Genomic DNA, 19450 nt, shown 5'->3' on the forward strand with positions numbered 1-19450 from the left:
ACACTGAAATGCTGTACAGAATAGGGACCTGTCCATCTCCCCTGGGGTTCTCAAGGAGCAGTGGCACATAAGTAACTGAATTCTCTGCAAATGTACATTTTACAATACAAACACAAGAGTCAAAATTGTCCATAGTCAGCTAACTCAGTACCCAGCTAGAGATATCATGGGACATTTAGTATTTTGCACCGTGGATTATAGTCCTATTGTGTGCTTCTGTAGTGGCTATGAAGGGTCAACACTGCTGCCAAAGGACTGCAATTATGTCAAGCCAGAGCCTGGCAGGCACACATCAAGCAAACTATGAACTGTCAAAGTTCACATGGGGATTAAATGGGAGGCTGCCATAGTGTCTGACTCACTGTGTCACCCGCAAGCTGCCTCTGCTATAAAAACATCTTTTCTTCCTCCTTGCTCCTCTGTCTTCTGTTTCATTCATGTCTTCTAGGCTCTCCATGATCAAGGGTGGGGTTCCTATGGACAGCATCATTACTCACCCTGCAGTGCTGACCCGCTCCAAAGGCAGGTTCTGCTAACTCCAACTGATAAGGAGGCGTGACTCATGGGGGAAAATGATGCATGATCACAGGATACACAGCTCCTTTTCCATTAGTCAATGTGAGTAGGGGATTTAATGAAAAAATGCAATGAAAAGAAACTCTGAAACTTGTCCTAAATTTGAACTCTGCCACTCGTCTTTCTTTTAACTAAGTTCACTCTAAGGTTGTACTTTCACATAGTTTAAGTATACTGAAAAAATAAAAGAAGAGGAGAAACAAGAAGAAGAAGAGAAGAAAATAAAAAAAAAGGAAAAAGAGAAAGAAAGACGAAAAAAAAAAGAAGAAGAAAAAAAAGAAGAAATAGAAATAGAAATAAAAAAAAAAAAGAAGAAGAAGAAAGAAAAGGAAAAAGAAAAAGTACTTCTATGGATTGCCCTATGTCCCTTCCACACATGAATCTTCTCTACAGCTTTGTGTGTTTGGATCCTGGGCAAACATTCCCAGGAACAGCAAAAGCTGGATCTATGACCCTCTCTGTTCAATCTCAAGGCTCTGAAACACTCTAGTTCCTCTGTGGTTTATAGCAGTGAAACAAACAAAGAATCGTTTTAACATGGACTAGAGAAAAACCATTATTTCACTCCTACCCATGTTTTCAAACATTTGGAAGTCCCTTTCTTCTCCATGTGGCACAAAATACATCAGCACTAACAACAGATTATCAGCGACTGGAAATAAAGTTTCTGATAAGTACGTGACATTAATTACTGTATTGCAATCAGTGTGACCTATGGGGTATATTAATTAGGAGGTATTGAGCCAGTTGGGTTTGAGATAACTCTGCTGCAGGTTTACAAAAAGCAGCTGAGCATTTGAGACTGGACTGAGACAACTGGATGGAGAACAGGGTGCAAATACAAAAAAGGTGCGAGGAGCAGTGAAACAGGAGAAACCGGCCCAGGGCCAGGAACCGAGGGCATAAAGTAAAAGAAAATGGGTCATAATAACAGCTGCTGCCAAGAACATTGTCTCAGAGAGCTGGCACCCGGACAACGAAGCAGTGCTGCCAGAGGTTTATTCCAGGCTGTGTTTGTCAGCTCGCTGCAGGCAGGGCAGTGCTGTGCCTGACAAGGTGGGGCCTGGAAGCAGTTGCAAGGAGTTCATTTTCTTTGGAGATCAGCAGCTTCCAGAAACATTAAAGATGTCAGTTCAATTTTTTATCCCCTCCGCAGAGGAAGGCGGATGTATGTAAGGAGGTAGAAGTGGTTAATTGCTCTGAGGTTGTACCAAGGTCCTGTAATGAATTAAACTGAGATGAGTTTAATTGAAACACGGTGTGGAAGAAATTTTTTAGACAGCAAACAGAGTAAGTGAGATATGGCTCTCCCAGAAATGCTGGCCAGCCATTTGGAAAAAAACTTTAAGGGCTGGGTTATGAAGGAGATAAGTGAGGAGACTCTCAAGCAGTCAAGGAGGAGGTTTCCACTAAGTAAATGAATTGTGCCCTGTGTCAGCTTGTCTGCTGATCCTTTATGCTCACATGGATGATCGCTCCGTATCATTAACTGCCATCAGATGAAATGACCATTGCCAAAAGCCCTTGAGTATGAAGATGATGTTCCAGTTGTTATTTCTTTTGTGTGTCTTTTCAGATTGTGGTTTGCTTGGAGGAATGCTTCCCATGCTGTTTGGATTCAATGAACCTAAATACAAATCTGCAACAATAGCGGAACACTACAGGGCCTAAAGGAGGTAAATGAGACCTGTATCTCAGGAGGATGGAGAGGATGCACTTTACTTTACTCCTATGATTTATGCCACATGAGACATTAAAAAGTGGTTTCAGCCCTGAACAACTTACTGTTGGAGCAAATTTGGTTCTGTAAAACTTTTCACTCTTTCACTTAAAGCTCTTTGAAAGCTTTAGGAGAGTCTTGAGCATGATTATTAGTTTGTGTCCTATGACATGAACTGATCCTCTCGTATGGTATGCTCTGCAGTTACCGTATTTATGCTTGATTTTGACTGTAAATGATACATGACATTGAATGAGTAAGAAGTCAACACAGCCTTAGGGGTTTTTATTCCCCAGATCGATGAGGCGGGGATGCATGGCAAAGGTGATGCAGGTGTGTAGTCACATTGTTCGTTTTAGTGTCACTTTCTGGTAGCAGAATCAGAAATCAACACTGCTCTGAGCTTTGGGGAAAAATATTGGCCCTATTTTTGGGACTAGAGTCAGGGTATTGTGTTAGCAGTATCTCGTGAGAAAAAATCTAAAGAAATAGAGAAGCACCTTAGAAAACTTGGTCTAAGCAGAAAGGTCTCTTGGGAATGTGGGTGATACAAAAACACTCCCCTAAAAAAGTAAATTACAAAATGTTTTTCTTTTGCTGTCACCAACTCACAGAAAGCCTCTGTGAGTGTGATAGCTCTGTTGTAACACTCCAACACTCCTGGGTCTGTTAGTGCTTTTGGCTCTTGGATAATCCAGCTGAATAAAGTACCACAATGTTAATTATCCCTTCACTAATTCTTGCCAGGAACAAAATAACCTGCCCTGCTTTGTTATGCTGAGACACTGGTTATTGACTGCTATGATAATGGTTATATTACTGCACATTTAGTTCATCAAAGACCTGTCCCAGTGTTTCTTAAGGAAATGCTGTGCAGTTGATCATCCAGGTGAAAAATTGTCACTAAGGATGGATGAAATCGTGATGGAGTTGAGTTTTTCCAACAGTAACATTCTCTACAAGAGACAGGTTTGTTTTAACATGGGGGAATAGAAGCTTATGGCTTTGTCATTTTAAGATTGTTTTGCATTGCTGACGGCTGGATTTTAATTTTGGAAATGAATTAGGCATGAGCTCTTGCACTTTAGGGGCAACACCGCTTCCCCTGAGGCCTGAAATGCCAGCTTGTGCCAGTTCATTCTTTTAAAATGAATGTCTGCTTTGAAAAGGAGAAACTGTAAAAAAGGCAATGTGCTTTTCCAAATTTTGGGTGTGATTATAGCTGAATTTTAAAAGGAGATCTCAGCTCCACTAATATTTCCTGTGATCTTCCGCTGGAGTTTGATTCTCATTAATCAAATGCTACTCTAAGTTCTCTGTGACTGTCCTAAATTTGAGTATTTGATACACAAACGTGTAAAATTACCTTTTATCAGGCTTGGATAGGGAAGGGAGTAACCTGAGAGCAGCAAGGCAACAGAGAAGGCTTTGCAGAAACCTCCAGCCTGAGAGAAACCTGAGCCAGAGGAGAATCCAGGTCTCCGTAGGAGACTCCATCTCTGCCACTGATTTCTTGCAATTTTTTGCTGCTGAAAAAAAAAAATAAAATCCATTTTTAAAACGTAATAGCAGATTAGCAGTTGATGTTTTCATATTGTTGCTTTTCAAGGTTTGTTTTAAATATGTTTTGCAGCTTCTGGCATTGCACATGTCTCAGTGTTACTTCACCATGTGAGCTACAGCCTTAAATCAGCTGCAATACGTATGTACGTAGTCGAGCCTCTGCTCTCAAGGTAACTGGAAGCATGGGGACAGCTAGCATCAGTCTGTGCTCCAGATATAAGATACCAAAGCTAATTACCTTTTATCTAATGAAAGTTTTACTCTTTTATCTTCAGGAACACAGATATAGTGGAGAGACTTGTGAGAGAAATGACATGGTGAAAAAAGCCACCTTGGGTGCAGGGTGTTGAATATGGGTCAGTTAAGGATACAGTGGATTTTGCTCAAAGTGCTTTTGCAAATGTTGATGAGGTTTCAGAACATGACCCGTGAAGTTTCTTGACTATTAAATACCGAACGTTGCCATTATAACATGTCTCTAATTAAAGAAATGTACAGGCTAATAATGAATCATTAGCAGGCCGTGGCATAACACATCTCCTCCCTTGGCCATTTGCTTCCTATTTAACTGATCTCGGACCTGTCATTAGTTGATACTTGTGAATATGGAAAACTTACTGTGTGGGACAGTACAGTGCATTTCAATATCCTGGTACACCTAAATCAGCCTGCAAAGTCCATCCTGCTTGGTTCTGGGCCGCTGAAGATTTTTTCTCATTCATCAGAGTAACAGAATGAAAAACAAAACAAAACAACAAAACCTTTAGCTGACTGAAAACATGTAAAATTTACCTTCTAAAATATTCAGTAAAGGAAGTGGTTAAACAGTAATGATCATGATTTCATGAATTCTTGCTTCCGTATTTTCTCTAGAAGCTAAAACCTCAGTTGGTATTCATAAGGAATTGGCTTTATAGGTCAACCAACCTAATAAAAGAATATACTTATTCTAGCTGATGTGCTGCTTCACTCAGCTCCTTATGAGATATGGAGGGAGTATTGTCCTGAGCTACTCTGCCTTGAACTTTTTCAATGACTCTCGTGTGTTAAGAAAGTAAGAAGCACATCTGGAAGAGTGAATTATGTAAAGCGCTCTGCAGGATGAGTTTTCTGGGCAATACTTTGAGTAGATTTCTAAATTATGTTTTTCCCTGACATATTCATGGCGTTTCAGACAAAGTTTGGTTCTGCATGGGCCTGTGTGGTTTCTGGCTGGCTACACATAATATAAAATTCACCAGTTGCAGGGTTGTCAGTTGAAAATGAAAATCAGTGCTGCTCTGTTGTACCTGCCAACCTTTTAATTCTCATTTGTTTTAAAAGGCTCGGACTGAGCGCAATGGTTTACAGCATGAAGATTTTTACAAGTACAACATTCCCTTCCATGGAAGCTGTTTTCTTTCTGAGCTAGTCAAAACTAAGTATCAGAAACACAGTCACTGAAAGCAGAAGTTTAATTCATCTGCATGCAAATTGCCACGGTAAACCATGCTTGAGTTGCACAGGGAAGATTGGAAGTGACACAGCCTCCTTGCAAAACTGAAGAGTTCGGCCTATTTCTGCATAACAAGTGCTGTGTATGACTGAAAGCGATGAATTTTCCATCACTTTCTCACAGGCTGATGAGTATCTTGTTTCCTTGGCATTTCTGTTTCTTTCCAGTCTCAGAATTGCAGAGTTGAATTCCTCACCTTTCAACTCCTGCCCTATAAACCAGCCTCAGTAAACATCTCGGGTAAAATGGCACACTCCGCAGGCTTGTCTGTGCAACTGGAGGAAATGTTGAAATCTAAACGATTTCCATTACACATCTCTGTTGTTTTGTGATAACTTTACTGCGTATCAGATCTCAGGATATTGTATTTTAATATAAAGGTCAAATCAGTAGAATTTATTCCCACCAGTCGTTCTCTCACCCATTGTTTTGTTTCTTTGTTTTGTTTTGTTTTTGAGGGGTGGAGGTGTTTGCTTCTAATAGAGCAAGCCTTGAAAGTGATAGAGAAACCTGTTCATGAAGGATTTGTTTGCCTCTTTACTAGACTTCAGATATAGCCAATTGTGCTAATGAAGTTAATCTGTTTCCATGGCTTTGCTGAGCCTGATACAAGAGCAAGGGATATCCCTTCAGTCCTGTGTCCTGTGCCTTAGCCTTGGACTTGCGGGAATGCCTGACCACAGACGAGGATGGCTGGGAGGGTTCCTGCCCCCAGCTGCAGGTCCACCCTCCTCCGGGTGCTGTTGTCCTTGCTGCACAGAGGTTCAGCAGCTGAGCAACAAAAGCTACCCAGAAAAGACAGCCAACCTTACTAAAATATACCAGCATACACCACACCATGAGCTCCAGCAGTGACAAAGCAGTGGAAAAAAACCTCTGGTATCAAATGTAGAACTTTTAGAGAGAAGAGTGGGATAAAACATTGCCAGACAAAATCCAGACAGGCATCCATAAGTGAGTTGTCCCCAGTACTGGTCAGAACATCTCTGGAAAAGAGGTGAAACAAATATGGGAATAACTGAACACAGAACGGGCTAAAAGGTACCCTCTCTATTTGTGGGGAGAACTGAGGAAGGATTAGGTGGGTTATGAGTTTACATTTCCCATTCAGCGTCTGCAAAGAGCTTTGTGCCTTAAGTAACTCCTCTATACACCATTTATTTATTTTAATACAAATCATAGAATATCCCTCTGGACCATAGGCGGGCATTGACAGACTGGTACAGGAGATTCCTCTTAGGTGAATGTCTGCTTCCCTGCACAGCTTTGGGAAGTGTAGTAATGGTTTGGCAATGATTAGAGGCTCTCTCTGTAGGATTTTTGCTTTGCTTTCTGTGCAGATATAGCAAAGCATGACTCCCATATTGAAGATAAAAGGGATAATCACCAAGGATTTGAGTCAATACTCAGTAAATTGAATTTATACTTGTGTCTCAGTCTAAACTGAATGTATTTAACTTCTTTTCAGAATCATATGCTCACTAAAGAGAAAATATATAGCTCTGTTGTTCCTTGTTCAAGTTCAGTTACCTTTTTAAATTATTATTATTTTTTTTCTTCTTTTTTTTTTTTTTTTTTTTTTTTCTTTCAGCTGGTGCCAATGCCTATAACACTATCTAGGGGAGACTAGTCCAATAAACCTTTGGGAGGGAACAGCCATTTCCACCATCAGTTCTGATGTTTCACCGTAAGGCAGAAGACACCCACACCACATCTTTGCTCGGAGAGCAAAGGCTTTCTCATGATTTCATGAGTAAGGGGAGCATAACAAAGGAAGCCATTGCAGTCAGCTATTTCTGCCTGGATAATTCACACAGGAGGCTCCATTTCCACCCTCTTTGGCTTTTGGCAGGTTGCCTCTTTTTGCTGTTTCTAGTTTGTACCTGATGGTATCTATGTTGGCAAGGTAGGGGTAAGGCTGAGAAAGAGGAAACTGGTGGCTGAGATCTGGAGGGAATCTTTAGGAGAGAGGCACACCCATGAAAATGGGACATCAACTCAATTGGTTTCCACTTGTTGAAAAATAGAGTTGTTTGCTTTACTACTTTTATGAAAGTAATCAAAAGGTGCTTCTTCTTTTGTGGCATCGTTTCTTGTATTTTCTTGGCAATCTATGAGCGATCATGACTATGGGCAAGTCATACTGCTGATAATTGTAGAATAAAATCATGGACCCCCAATATAACTACTTGTTTTCAACACTCAGGGGTTGAGGTTGAAATGTAGGCAGCAGATCAATGTTGTTGATGTGTCTGGTGTCTTGTCTGATGTGGTGGCAATTCTGTACATGCCTCCAGAAGAGGCAGCAGAGCTATGATGCATCCACCTCGTTCCTGTGTTCTGGCAGCTCTAATTGGGAATCAAGTCTTGTTTTGTGAGGTGCTGCACAAATATCAAATAAAAGATAGTTTGCCAGTAGGAACCCACCTGTAGCTCATAGGAGATGATAAAAGGTCATGCCCTGTAAGTGGTGTGGCAGCGTTCATGCCTCCAGATGAGCTGGCAAAGACACAGCAGCCATGAAACAGAGAGCTGAGTCTCGTGCACCACACAGCTTCCAACAATCCCCCATGTTCAAAACCCTAGTGACCTAGCTAGCTTTACACTTAAGTGGTGAGAGATCATTTCTAGCATTCCGCCCCCCCCCAACATTGCTAAAAGAGTGAGATTTTCTAGTTGCTGCCAAAAAATAAAGAATTTTGGGATCCCAGTCTACATCCTTGTTCTTTTGCTAACCATTTAAAATACCTGTTCAGGGAAACAGCTTGCTGCTCTTTCATCTTTCTACAAAGATGGGTTCTAACGCGATGTTATAAGGAGCCTATGCTAAGTGCTTTGACAAAAAGACATGAAGACTCTGAAATGAAATTTTATTTACTGTGGTGTTATTAAAGTACTAAATAAACAGACAAGCTCAGAAGGGCTGGTAGGATGTGGGCGGGTGAATAAATGAGCTTTGATGCTGATGTCAGTCAATGCTAATTCCTATCCTTTGAAGAAAATGTGATAAACACAGCTGCCAGGAATGTGATCTGAAATTGCTCTAATTAAATTAAATTTTCACTGGAATGAAAGTAGCTAAGCACCTTGCTTTGTTTCCTTTCTAACTAGACTAATTCAGATAATAATTAGTTTTGGATTCTTTCATCAGTAGGTAGGAGAGTAGGGTTTTCTTAAACCCTGCAAGAAACTATTGTATGAAATTCTGTATTCATATTCCCTTTATTGTATTTTCCACCTAGAATTTGTATCTCACTTCAGAATCTTTGGTTTTCAAGGGGGAGTTATCTGTACTGCCTGATAAACACTTACTTCATAGAAACATGGTCAGACTTTTTAATATCTGCGTGTTTTTCTCCTAAGTTTATGCATTTAATAGTAAAGAGTACTATCAAGGGTACTTTCAATGGTTATGAACTATTTAACTACTGATCGTGGATGGGGTTTGAAGAAAAGAACCAAATGTCAGTATTGAGAAAAATATCAAGGGAGGGATGATAAGAAAATAAAGATAGATGATCTCTGGATAATCCCTCATTTTTTGTCTCCCTGTTTCAAAAAAGCAGCTCACTCCCTTTTGCAGATGCATTAAATGATCAGTCAGTCCAAGCTTTGCAATTCTACTTTGTGAGTAAATTTTTTACTGCATTTTGATGGATGGCTACTCCTTTTTGGGTGGGATCTGAAAATTAATTAGGGTTATCTCAGTTCTCTTTTCTTTTCCTGCAGAAGTTCTCTTTTGCAACCGTTGTTTGATGAAGTGATTTAATTGGTTACCAAGAACAGAATAACCAGCATTAAATAACTGTTATATATATACATATACACATAGACATAATTTGTGAGTATTATTGATTTTAAATTATATAAAAGTTGTGTTCGAATGTAATGCTATAAAATAAATATATGAACAGATATATCTATGCATTTGATACATATGCATAGGTTATTAATTTATAACGATACTTTCTATCAGAGCCATCTTTCAGTTTCCAAAATACGTTAGTTATGGCAAATTGATCTGACGAGGAATCCCATTAGTCACTTCTTTTCTAAATTTGAACACTAGATGGCACTGGAAGACAGGAGCTGAGAAGTGTAAATTTTATTATTTCTTTAAATTTCTCGAGGTTCCTATACTTCAGTGGAGGCTCACTGTGGCATAAATAATATTCTGCAGATATATTTTGTGGGGAAAAAAAAAAAAAAAGGAAGGTGTCACATGAATTACAGAATCATACCAGATGACTGAGTAGTCACTTGAGCCTAGAGAAGAAATCAGCACAATTAGAGATTAAGTACCAGAATGAGGAATTAAGTGACAAGACCTGGCAGCAGGGTCCCTCTGGAGCAGGAGGGGCAGAGCTCTACTCTTCCACTTGTTCTTGCTGCTTCACAGGAAGATCTCTTCTTAAATTCACTTGCTCTTTCCCATTTACTGTTGCATTCCTGGCATGCTGCTTCAAGCCCGAGTCTCGACAGAGTTAAATATGTCAACTTTCACAGCATTTTTTGTCTGATCAAACGCAAGTTATTGGGCTGATACAGCAGATGTTGCTGGCATTTAGGATGAAATCTGAGCCAGAATGCAGAATTATAATGAGCCTTTAATAAAAACCATGTTGAGTGAAGAGGGAGAGGGAGGGAATTGGTGTCTCTGACTCAGGCTGCCAACCCTGACTCCCAAACCCTGGGTGTTTCACATGCTTCAGAGTGACCTTTGAAGAACCAATTATTCTCACAAAGGGATTAAACCCTAGCAGCCTGTTGTGTGCAGGGGATCAGTGCAGGTTTTCTAGTATTTTATTCTGGTCTTAAAAATCATGAATATGTAGCTTTACATAAACTGCAAAAGTAACCCCTCAAAGCTTAGGCAATACCATGTCTGCGAGTAAGAATGCAACTGTATTTCAGCCCATTCTGTGTGCTAAATGAGGAAAAGATCATTTTGGACAAAATGGGGCGTGATCATGCAATTAAAAACTAACACACATGTGCAAGGCAGCACAATTATGACTGTGACAAGCTTTTCCTGGGATTTCATCACTTGATTTGCTTATCCATATGTTCCTGGCTATGTGTAATTTCGTATACAATATTAGGTGGTGTTTGTGTGTGTATTTTTGTTGTTTGCTTGTTTTGTTTTCTTGATTTTTTTTTGTTGTTGTTGTTTCTGAAAGAGTACCTAGTGTGATACTGCAGGCCAGCTGTGGTGGGCTGAGAAGAGATTTGTGAAGATGAGTTATATCTGGAAGGAAACAGCCCTGTGGTTGTGGATTTGGCTGTTGGAGCCATGGCCAAGGTTTGCCCAAGCTAACCAAGGGTCTTCATCACAGCTTTTATATTCCTGCTCTTCCCGACATCTTTGGCATGTTCCCTATATCGCCATGGTGTGAAGGTCCCTCTGAGACCAACCCCAGTCTGGATGACTTGATCTCATTTCTTTACTTGAAATTCCTCAGGAAGATCCCATGTTTTCAGATGGTAAAATTACATTCTTTTCCTCGTGGTAATTTTCTTACTGAAAAAGCATTCTTTTAACCCCTGGTATGACTTTCCATCTGTTTAGATCTCTGCTTAAAACCGTGAATATTATATCACACTGAAACACCCTTTCTTGGGACAATATTAGTAAACAACCATTTGCGCACACCTTGCGGCACACTGTTCCTATTCAGGGCTTTACACTTCCACTCTGACAGGAAAACTCATGTCAGAACCACGTTCCTTCATTTTTATAGGTTTTGGGTAAGTACTTGAGGGCAGCCCATGAACTGATCGACTCGCGGCCTATTTTTAATTTTATTTTTAATTGTATTTATTTTTCCTTGGGTCGCCGCGAACCCCAAACGCCCGAGAGCGCCGCACTCAAGATGGCGGCCGCCAGGCGCCGCGCTCAACATGGCTCCGCCCGCGGCCCCTTCTCCGTCCCCCCGCCCCGCGCCCGCCCCGCTGGCGGTGCCTTCCGTCCGTCCCATGGTAACTGCGCCACGGCCGAGACGCCGCGGAGCCCGCTCGCTTCCTGCCGCCACACCGGGCTCGGGCGGGGCGGCCGCGGCCGCCTCGGGGACCCCGCCGCGGGCAGCCCGCAGGTAGGCGCCGCCGCCGCCCTCTCCCCGCAGCGCGGAGGGTGAGGAGGGGAGCCCGCCGGGGCCGTGCCGGTAATGGCCGCGTCAGCTCCGCCGGCCCCCTCAGGCAGCTGGTAGAGCCGATTCTCTTCAGGAGCGGGGTGAGGAGCCAGCTGTAGTCACTTGAGGCGTGTTTGTGTTTTAAGTGACCGAGGGCTGTCCGGTCAGAACTCCCGGTAGCCTGTTGAGCAGCTGTGGGGCTGTGACAGGCGAACAAAAGAGCTGCCGTTGTTACAGACCTGCGGAACGGCAACGGGGAGCTGAGGGTCCAGAGCACCAACGGGCTTGGTGTTAAACCTGCTCGGCGCTAAATGTGCCAACTGGTAGAGCTGGAGGAGAAGTAGGGGGCAAGAAAAAAGTTGGGACTTCTGGATCTGCTTGAGAGAAGATCCTTAACCGGCCCAAGGGACGGGAGCCAGAAGCAGCTGTGGGAGACAGCCGAGGGGATAACTCCCCTTTGCAGGGGGGAAATGTGTATTGGGAAAGCATAAATACTTAAAATATCAGCATTTATAGGCTTTTGCTGTTCCTGTTTAAGTTTGTGGTAACTAAATTGTTGTCTGTAACAAACAGTGTTTATAAATGTTTACTCAAAGGAAAACATACAATAAATATAACTTGTTACTTCGGTTTTCCAGCAGCTGCAGCTCATATTGAGAAGCTGCTGTGCTGATTGCTGAAGGTACACCTGAACTGAGATACGAATTAATAAGTTCAGCCACCACCAACAAAAAGAAACTTGATGCTTTAGTAATTAACTTTAACTGGCAGCTTACCCAACACAGCAGCTTTTGCCCCAAGCATTCTGTTTAGGGGGAAAAACGTATACCATGGTTGCTGTATTAGATATTCTAGAAATCGTTAAATAAAAGGCAAACCTGAATCATACAGGAAGATATCCTGCTTCACAGTAACATCCTGGAGTAATAAAATGGCCTAATTTGATAATACTGTTATTTTGGGGCTAAAAGCTTAAATGTGTCGCATCAGTTAAAAGCGGGTGGATGTTGGAATTAAGGCCAGATACTGTAGTGCAAAATATGGAAGACCACATTAGGATCTGAGAGACTACAGCATAAATCAGGAAGCTTTTTTCCCTTTTGGGGCTATTGTCTGTACGTAGGAAATAAAACGCGGCCATTGGATTTTTCTGTTTTTTTTTAAATCTGCCTTTGAAACTCACTAGAGCAGAATTAAAGCTGTTTCTGGGTTATAATTTGATAAACCACCAGTGGCTGTTCACCTGCACTGAGCCTGGAGGAGCGCCGTGCTGGTTTGGGCTTTCCTGTGGGTACACCAGTGACTTTGCCTTTTTTGGCTAATTAGTCGATGAGACGTGACTTCAGGAGGAAGCTTGCTTGTTCTTCATTTTAAAGCATTGCTGAGAAAGTAGTTATATTTTCCTTTAACTGACTTTTCTTTTTCCCTTACCTCTTCCTTCTGAATCTGCTACTGTTACCGATTCCTGATTTTGTTGGAAAAAGCCCTGTGAAGCTGTCTTTGACTGATCCGAGCATTACTGTAGCAGGAACAAAAGATGTTGATAGGGGGAGAGCAGTCCCAAAGGGCCCTGAGGAGAAAGAGATGGAATTCAGCTTAGTAGCCTCCAAAAAAATCTTGCCATAGAAGAGGTGAAAAATAAGACTATAAAAGAACAAAGGTAAAAAGAACATGTGAAAACACTTAGTTCTCATAATGTTACCCTTTCCCATGAGGAGGCTTTTTGAATGGCTTTCATAGTAATGTTTCTCATATGTTAGCCGTAGATTTGAGCAGTAAGCTTTACTTTTCCTCTAAGCGTTTAACAGAGATGACTGATTTATTAGCTTTGATAGAAGTGTAGAATTACCTTCAAACTTTGAAATACATAATAAGCACCTCAGATAATTAGCAAGCATGCTGCTATCTCTCTTCAAAGTGATCAATGGAATTAATTTGGTTTTGTAACCCTGGCTATTTTCTTGTTCAGTGACCATATGGTATTTCTGAGTTTAGTGTGGCTTCCTGTGAGCAGCTTTTACAAAGTCAGCTGTGCCTTGGTGTGAAGTGCAACAAAAATTAAACACTCTTGGAAGGTGTGAAAATTCTCTTTCTGATTTAAGAAAAAAAGAGGGATTTTTCTTCTGCCCTGAAAAAGCAGGTTGCTTTAAGTGCTTGGTGTGAGAGTGGACTGTAGCCTCTAAATTATATGCTCGGTGAGACCATAATGCTAAAATAGCAAAAACTTTCAGCTCCTGCGTGCTTGATGAAGAGATTTTTAATAAAAATAGCTACTGGTGGATTGATGTTTTGTTATAAACAAAATACTTTTTAGCTGTACTGTAAAATGAAAGCTCTGTTATAGTAACTTACCTTTCTAAGGGGATCCCTTTTTAATAAGGTTTAATACACTGATGCTGCTGTTGCATGTCTTGATGTTGGTAGAACAGCAAATTTCCATCTGAATCTTTATTTTGAGTATTGCAGTAGTCAGAGGTGTGCGTTTATCTATCAAGTAACTTTTGAAACACCGGATTTGACAAATCAAGAGCTTTTGAGAAATGTTCTGGGTGTCAAAGAGCGTGATCCATCTGACTTGGTGAAAACTGGAGTGACAGAGAAGATGCCCTGGTTAGGAAAGCATGAGCTATGTGTTAAGAAACTTTATAATAGTAAAAGGTGTGTTTGTTTTTTGTAGGGTATCCTCTGCTATCTGTGTGGCTTAACTTTCTCTGTGGGAGATTCTCTAGCATGCAGTATTAACACAAATCACAGAATCATTGTCGCAAGAATAAAGGTCTGTGGGGAGGGAAGATGGCATTGAGGAGAGACACAGGGAGAAGCCAATTGGCAGGAGAGTTGAAATTAGGTAGAAATAGATCTGAAAGAAGGGGAAGGCACCAGCATTGGTGCCTGTAAGGTGCCCGGTCTTGGGGATGGTGGTGGAGGTGACAGCAGGGGCATGCAGAGCCTGGTGCTGTGAGGGGAAACAGCACCAGGTGTGGATCTGGGGGCCTTGTGGCATAGAGACAGCACACACCGTGTGGCCCAGGGCGAGAGGAACTGCATGGGTACCCCTGGAGTGGGGTGTCCTTGGTGGTGCAGAGCCTGGAGTGGTGGTTGCAGTGTGCTCAGCTTCCAAAAGCTGAGAATGAAATGCTTTCTGCCCCCTCTTCTCTTTCCTCCCTCCACGTCTTTCTTTGGTAAAGGTGGAAAAACTTGCAATCTGGTAGACTGGTGGACTCAGCCTACGTCTGGAAATCATGTTAGCCTTCTGTTTTCAAGTCTCTGAAGAAAGGTCTTGCTGTGTATCTTAATCTATAGCACCAACTTGTTTTTGTAGAAACAGGCGAACACAGCATGATAAAACCATTTTTGTGCTGTCTCTGGCACGACATAATTCTTGTGCTTTGTAGCACAAATTAATAAAAATGACTGAATTAAGCCATAACTATTAGCAGATGGATACTGTGTTTTATTCTTCTGTAGTCTCCCCTTGATAATGATCTTGACATGCAGATAAATGGTAATGAGCTGGTTCTAGCTTTAATAGGAGGAAATGTATTCCTTGTCATCTGAAAACGTTTATGTTCCAAGATGAAGCCTGCATTCTAGGCAGTAGTGCCTTCTTGTGCAGAGCCTTGGCGTTCAGGAATTGAACTGCTGTTATTTCTGCATTGTTACAGAATTAAAGCTTTAGAGGGCCAGAGATTCTTATCTTTTACCTTTATGTGACTAAGGTTGGTCAAGGGCTGTAAACAGTCTTCTGTTTTAGACTTCCTGATACGTCTCTGTGCTGCTGCCATCCTTATGAAAGCATAAAGCGTGCCTGTTGGAGCTGTAGCAAGGAGTGAATCTCCAAGGCAGTAAGTCTTATTCCTACAACTAACACTGTGCTTGTTTCTTGCTTTTCAAAATTGTTGTGTTTACTTTTTTCCTGAGCATTTGAAGAGAATTGATGAGCATGACTTCAAGTTTGAATGTTCAAGTACAATATAATCATCTTCTGACTTGTACGTGTTTAATCAATTAGTGTTCTTTAAAAATATTTTGGAAATAATGACTAATGTAAGAAATTGATTCTTTCCATGCATATCTCTTTAAGGCATCTGAACCAGTGCCGCGTTAAACTGTATGTGTAGCATACACACTTTTCTACATTTTTAACTTAGGGACGATGCATTTTCCACTGTTATGTGTTCAAGCTGCCTTTTGTGAAGTGCCTGTCTGCGATTAAATATTTATATACGGGATGGAGCATCAGTAGTGAGATTAGAGAAGATGTATTTTGTAAACATAAAATCTATTCTACCTGGAATGTGAGTGGAATGGTGCAGCTCAGATTTCAGTTGTGCTGCAGGGAGTGCTGGAACTGAAGCATTTTTTTGTGGGGCCTCATCTGTGCTCTTCTGAGTTACACACATTGCTGTTAACTGTAAGATATTGCGGGTGCTTGATGCCTACAGATGGAAATGAAGATAAGTTCACTCCGAAGATAGTGAAGACTTAAAGTGAGCCCAAAAATCCTAAGATTTTTTTTCACATTTCTGTTGTCTGAAAGCAGTTACTTTGCTCAGCAATGTAGCTGATGGGAGCTATTTCTGAAGGTAAAAATAGTTAATATCGAAACACCCATGTTGGGCAACAGTTTTTGGAGTTGAACGAGAACTTGGCGAAGTGCGTTACCTTTGGGTGGAAGGAAGGAGGGCGATTTTGAGAACTAAGAGTAATTAAAGATTCTTGTGGTTACGATGTTTTGAGCTTAGAAAACTTCATAGTGCTGTGTCACGTAATTCGAATACGTAAGTTAAAATATTTTAATATGTATGCTGTTTTAAACAATTATTTAAAGCTGAAGGGAGTTTTTCTTCTTGGAATAAACTTTACCCTAGTCTGAAACATGTGTTCTCACTTATTGTCGATAGTTTCTTTTAATACCATAAAAAAACCTCCAGCAGGTATTGCAAGAATTCAGTAACTTAATCTGAACTCTTTGAAGTTAAATCATGTGAACTGTATGTCATGCTGATACCCTTATAAAAACATAATAGAATTAAGAGCAATTAAAAGTAGAATTATTAACGTAGGTTAGAAGTCACTTTTGTAAAAGTGAAGTCTGAGGCCCTAAAAATACAAGTTTTGTAGACCTGAATTAGTTGTCATGTAAGTTTTTGACAGTGAAAGTGTACAGTGGGTGGGAGAAAAAAGGAGGGTTTGCATCAAGGGAAACAGTATAGTATTAGCAAATACATCATTGGGTGATGTTTATACATAAAGGCTGGTGAAGAAGGCAGTGTAGTGGTCAGCCAGGCCCTGTTACTCTCTTTCCAGGACTACTGCTGACTGGCTGCATCAGTGAGCTGTCTTTCTCTGCTTAATCTGCTGGGAGGCAAAGCCAGTTTAAGATCCCTGTGAACGCAGGACTTTGGCAACTTGTTCTCTGTCTGAAAGTGGTAGAGATGGCATCAGTGGGAAAACAATTACTCGCTTTGTGAGTAGTGCTGCTGAGTTATGACTAAGTATATTGATTTGCCTAGCCAACACAAACTCCAGACAGATTTTTTTTTTTCCTGTGGCCTTTCCACAAGAGGGTCACGTGGCTGTTTGTTATTGCCTTCAATGCTAAGCTGTACAAACCCAAGTGCTTTATGGTGAAACAGAGGGGTTTTAAAACAGTTTTTTGGAAACAGATTTTCATTACTGAAGTGTAAAGAAGGTGGATGGTTGTGGGGACTTGGTCCTCCTTAGCTTTTCAAAATTTCTTACTTTGCAGAAGCTCTACCTTGTGTCGCAGCTTTACTGATAATGTATGCATACAGAGATTATTGACTTTCAGAAATAAATGAACTTTTCTCTTTATCTACACAGGAGAGGCCAGCTTCTGTTTGCTTGCGTCAAACATTATTTTTATTGAATTGGCGTCTTTTCCTCTAACACCCAAAGGCTATTTGAATATATTGTTCTAAGTTCCTTGCTGTGTTCCAAACTTAGGCTGCTAAATCTGTGAAGAACATAACTTGAAGCTGTAATAGTGGGATTATGAGATTCTGAGGCTTCTTCCTATTTTTGAGGCCTGCCAAAAATTGAGCTTCAGCTTGTCTACCTTACCTTTCAGTATTGCCCTCCCTTTGAGAGAAGCGATAGGCAGTCACTACCTTAGTGTCAGAGCTTCTGAGTTGAAATGTAGCAAACTGGAAATAGTGGGTCTGAATGAGAGCCCAAAGCAAATATGCCATTTTGTGCTTCAAGGCTTAAAGCAAGCTGTTTTTGTGAATGCTGTTAAGAGAATATTCTGTGTTATCTCCTTTGCCTTCCCTGGGAGTATGTATTTGTATTTTTGTTACAGACTTTCTGCGTTGTTACAGCTCTAACTAATCAGAATGACCAGGGCAGAGTAGAAAACAAATAATAGTAAGCAAAAAGACTGAACAAAGTAAATATTTATGTTGGTAGTTCTTAATAAGAAGTATTCATTTATGTATGAGCTGCTGCTGGATAGTCTCTGGCAATTGCCTCTTTAGTGTGATAAAACATGGGCAAAAGGCAGCACCTGTGTTTATTAGAGGGGGCGGGACAGGTTGGGTGATGGAACTGATTCAGCCACTTTGTGCCATTGCATAAGTTCTTCTTTCTCACTGCTATCTTGTATTTCGGTGAACTTAAGACTTGTGTAGACTAGCTTGCTGGGTCTCTTATCTATAATTTGAAAGTCAGGTAGTTGTAGATACGGCTGCCACGTGCAACAGCTGCGCTCTTACTGCGGGTAGTGCTCTGGGTTGTGATGACAGCGCTTGTTGGGAAGTACAAATCAGAAACTTCTGCAATAGCATGCATCCCAGAAGTGTGGTCTTGCTTCCTTCTTTGCAGATTCTTGATGCTGAGAGGCTCATGGCTGAATACCACACAATTTTCTAAGATGGCAAAAAATTACCTGCTTTGGTTATCTTTATCGTTCACAAGTTGAATGAACTCTACACGTGGTCAGATGTACACAAGAGTGGTCAGTGCGGCTTAACCAGAACAAGAGGCAAAACCATGTCATTTAGTGTTCGTGAACTACTTAGTGACCAGTCAGATCACTGCTGTCTAACGTAAGGCTTTGTTTTCCCAGTTTACCACACTGGACTACTGATAACTTGAATATAAGATGGCGCTGGATGTTTACTGTTAAATTAGGGAACAGACAACTAATAGCAGAGCTGAGTGGTGCAAGTATTTGAAGAAATGATTTGTTTGCAACCTTTTTGGAAAAGGTTAGCTTGGGTGAACTATTTCTTTCATCCAAAAAAATACATTTATCAAGTTTTCATGCTGTAATGGAAGTACAGATTTTTTCACTATAAACTTGATTAAGAGCACATGTTGGCTGAGGTCATAGCTCTGACACAGAGGTAAAGACAAGTTAATTTTAAAATCAAGATTAAAAGGTCAATGTGGTTAAATTATAGAGATGCATGATACAAAGGCATTATTCTGTACAACACCTCAAACTAAGCTATTTACACTCGTGTGCTGTGTCTTCAGGAAGTGTTCTTCTATGGGCTGTCTCTATCTGTTTGCCGTATTTGGTACCCAGGACATCATCTTCAGTGTACTGCAGTTCAAGGGCACGAGGCAGTGTACTTCTAGAACAGTTTATTTCATGGCACGAGCAATAAGGAAGCGGCCTACTGTAAGCTTACTGGGGTAAACTGCAATTATACCTTTCTCCAGAAACAGAAGTATGAAATTTCCTCAGATAAGGAAAATAGTGAAAAACACTTACAAAAGTGCTTATCTGAAAAGGGGGAGAAATTCAGCCAAGGTTATTTTGCTTCACCTGGCTCTCGGCTGCAGAGACGTATTTAGTTTCCATATAGACAGGTGGAATTCCTTCCAGAGGGGTGGGATAAAGAAAAAAAGAAAAAGTACCTGCATCGAAGGAGATGGCCAAGAACTGCCAGGGAATGGGAGACTATATTTGTGAAAACACTGAAATAAATATTACCT

The 19450-nt window shown here is 41.0% G+C and overlaps 1 protein-coding gene across 3 annotated transcripts in view; it reads left to right on the forward strand.

The window, feature by feature from the left end:
- Positions 1-11312: 11312 nt before the first annotated feature.
- Positions 11313-19450, forward strand: part of DISP1 (dispatched RND transporter family member 1) — a gene marked incomplete at its 3' end in the record, with an annotated part of 87938 nt that continues 79800 nt past the window's right edge. Inside the window, exon 1 of one of the 3 annotated variants that reach the window (XM_084284217.1) lies at positions 11313-11446. Of the gene's footprint in view, positions 11447-11510; positions 11584-19450 lie in introns of those variants that run through there. The other 2 variants (XM_084284220.1, XM_084284218.1) reach the window with 2 other exon arrangements.

The sequence above is a fragment of the Netta rufina genome, assembly GCF_964035555.1.
Source record: "Netta rufina genome assembly, chromosome: 3".
Taxonomy (NCBI): Eukaryota; Metazoa; Chordata; class Aves; order Anseriformes; family Anatidae; genus Netta; species Netta rufina.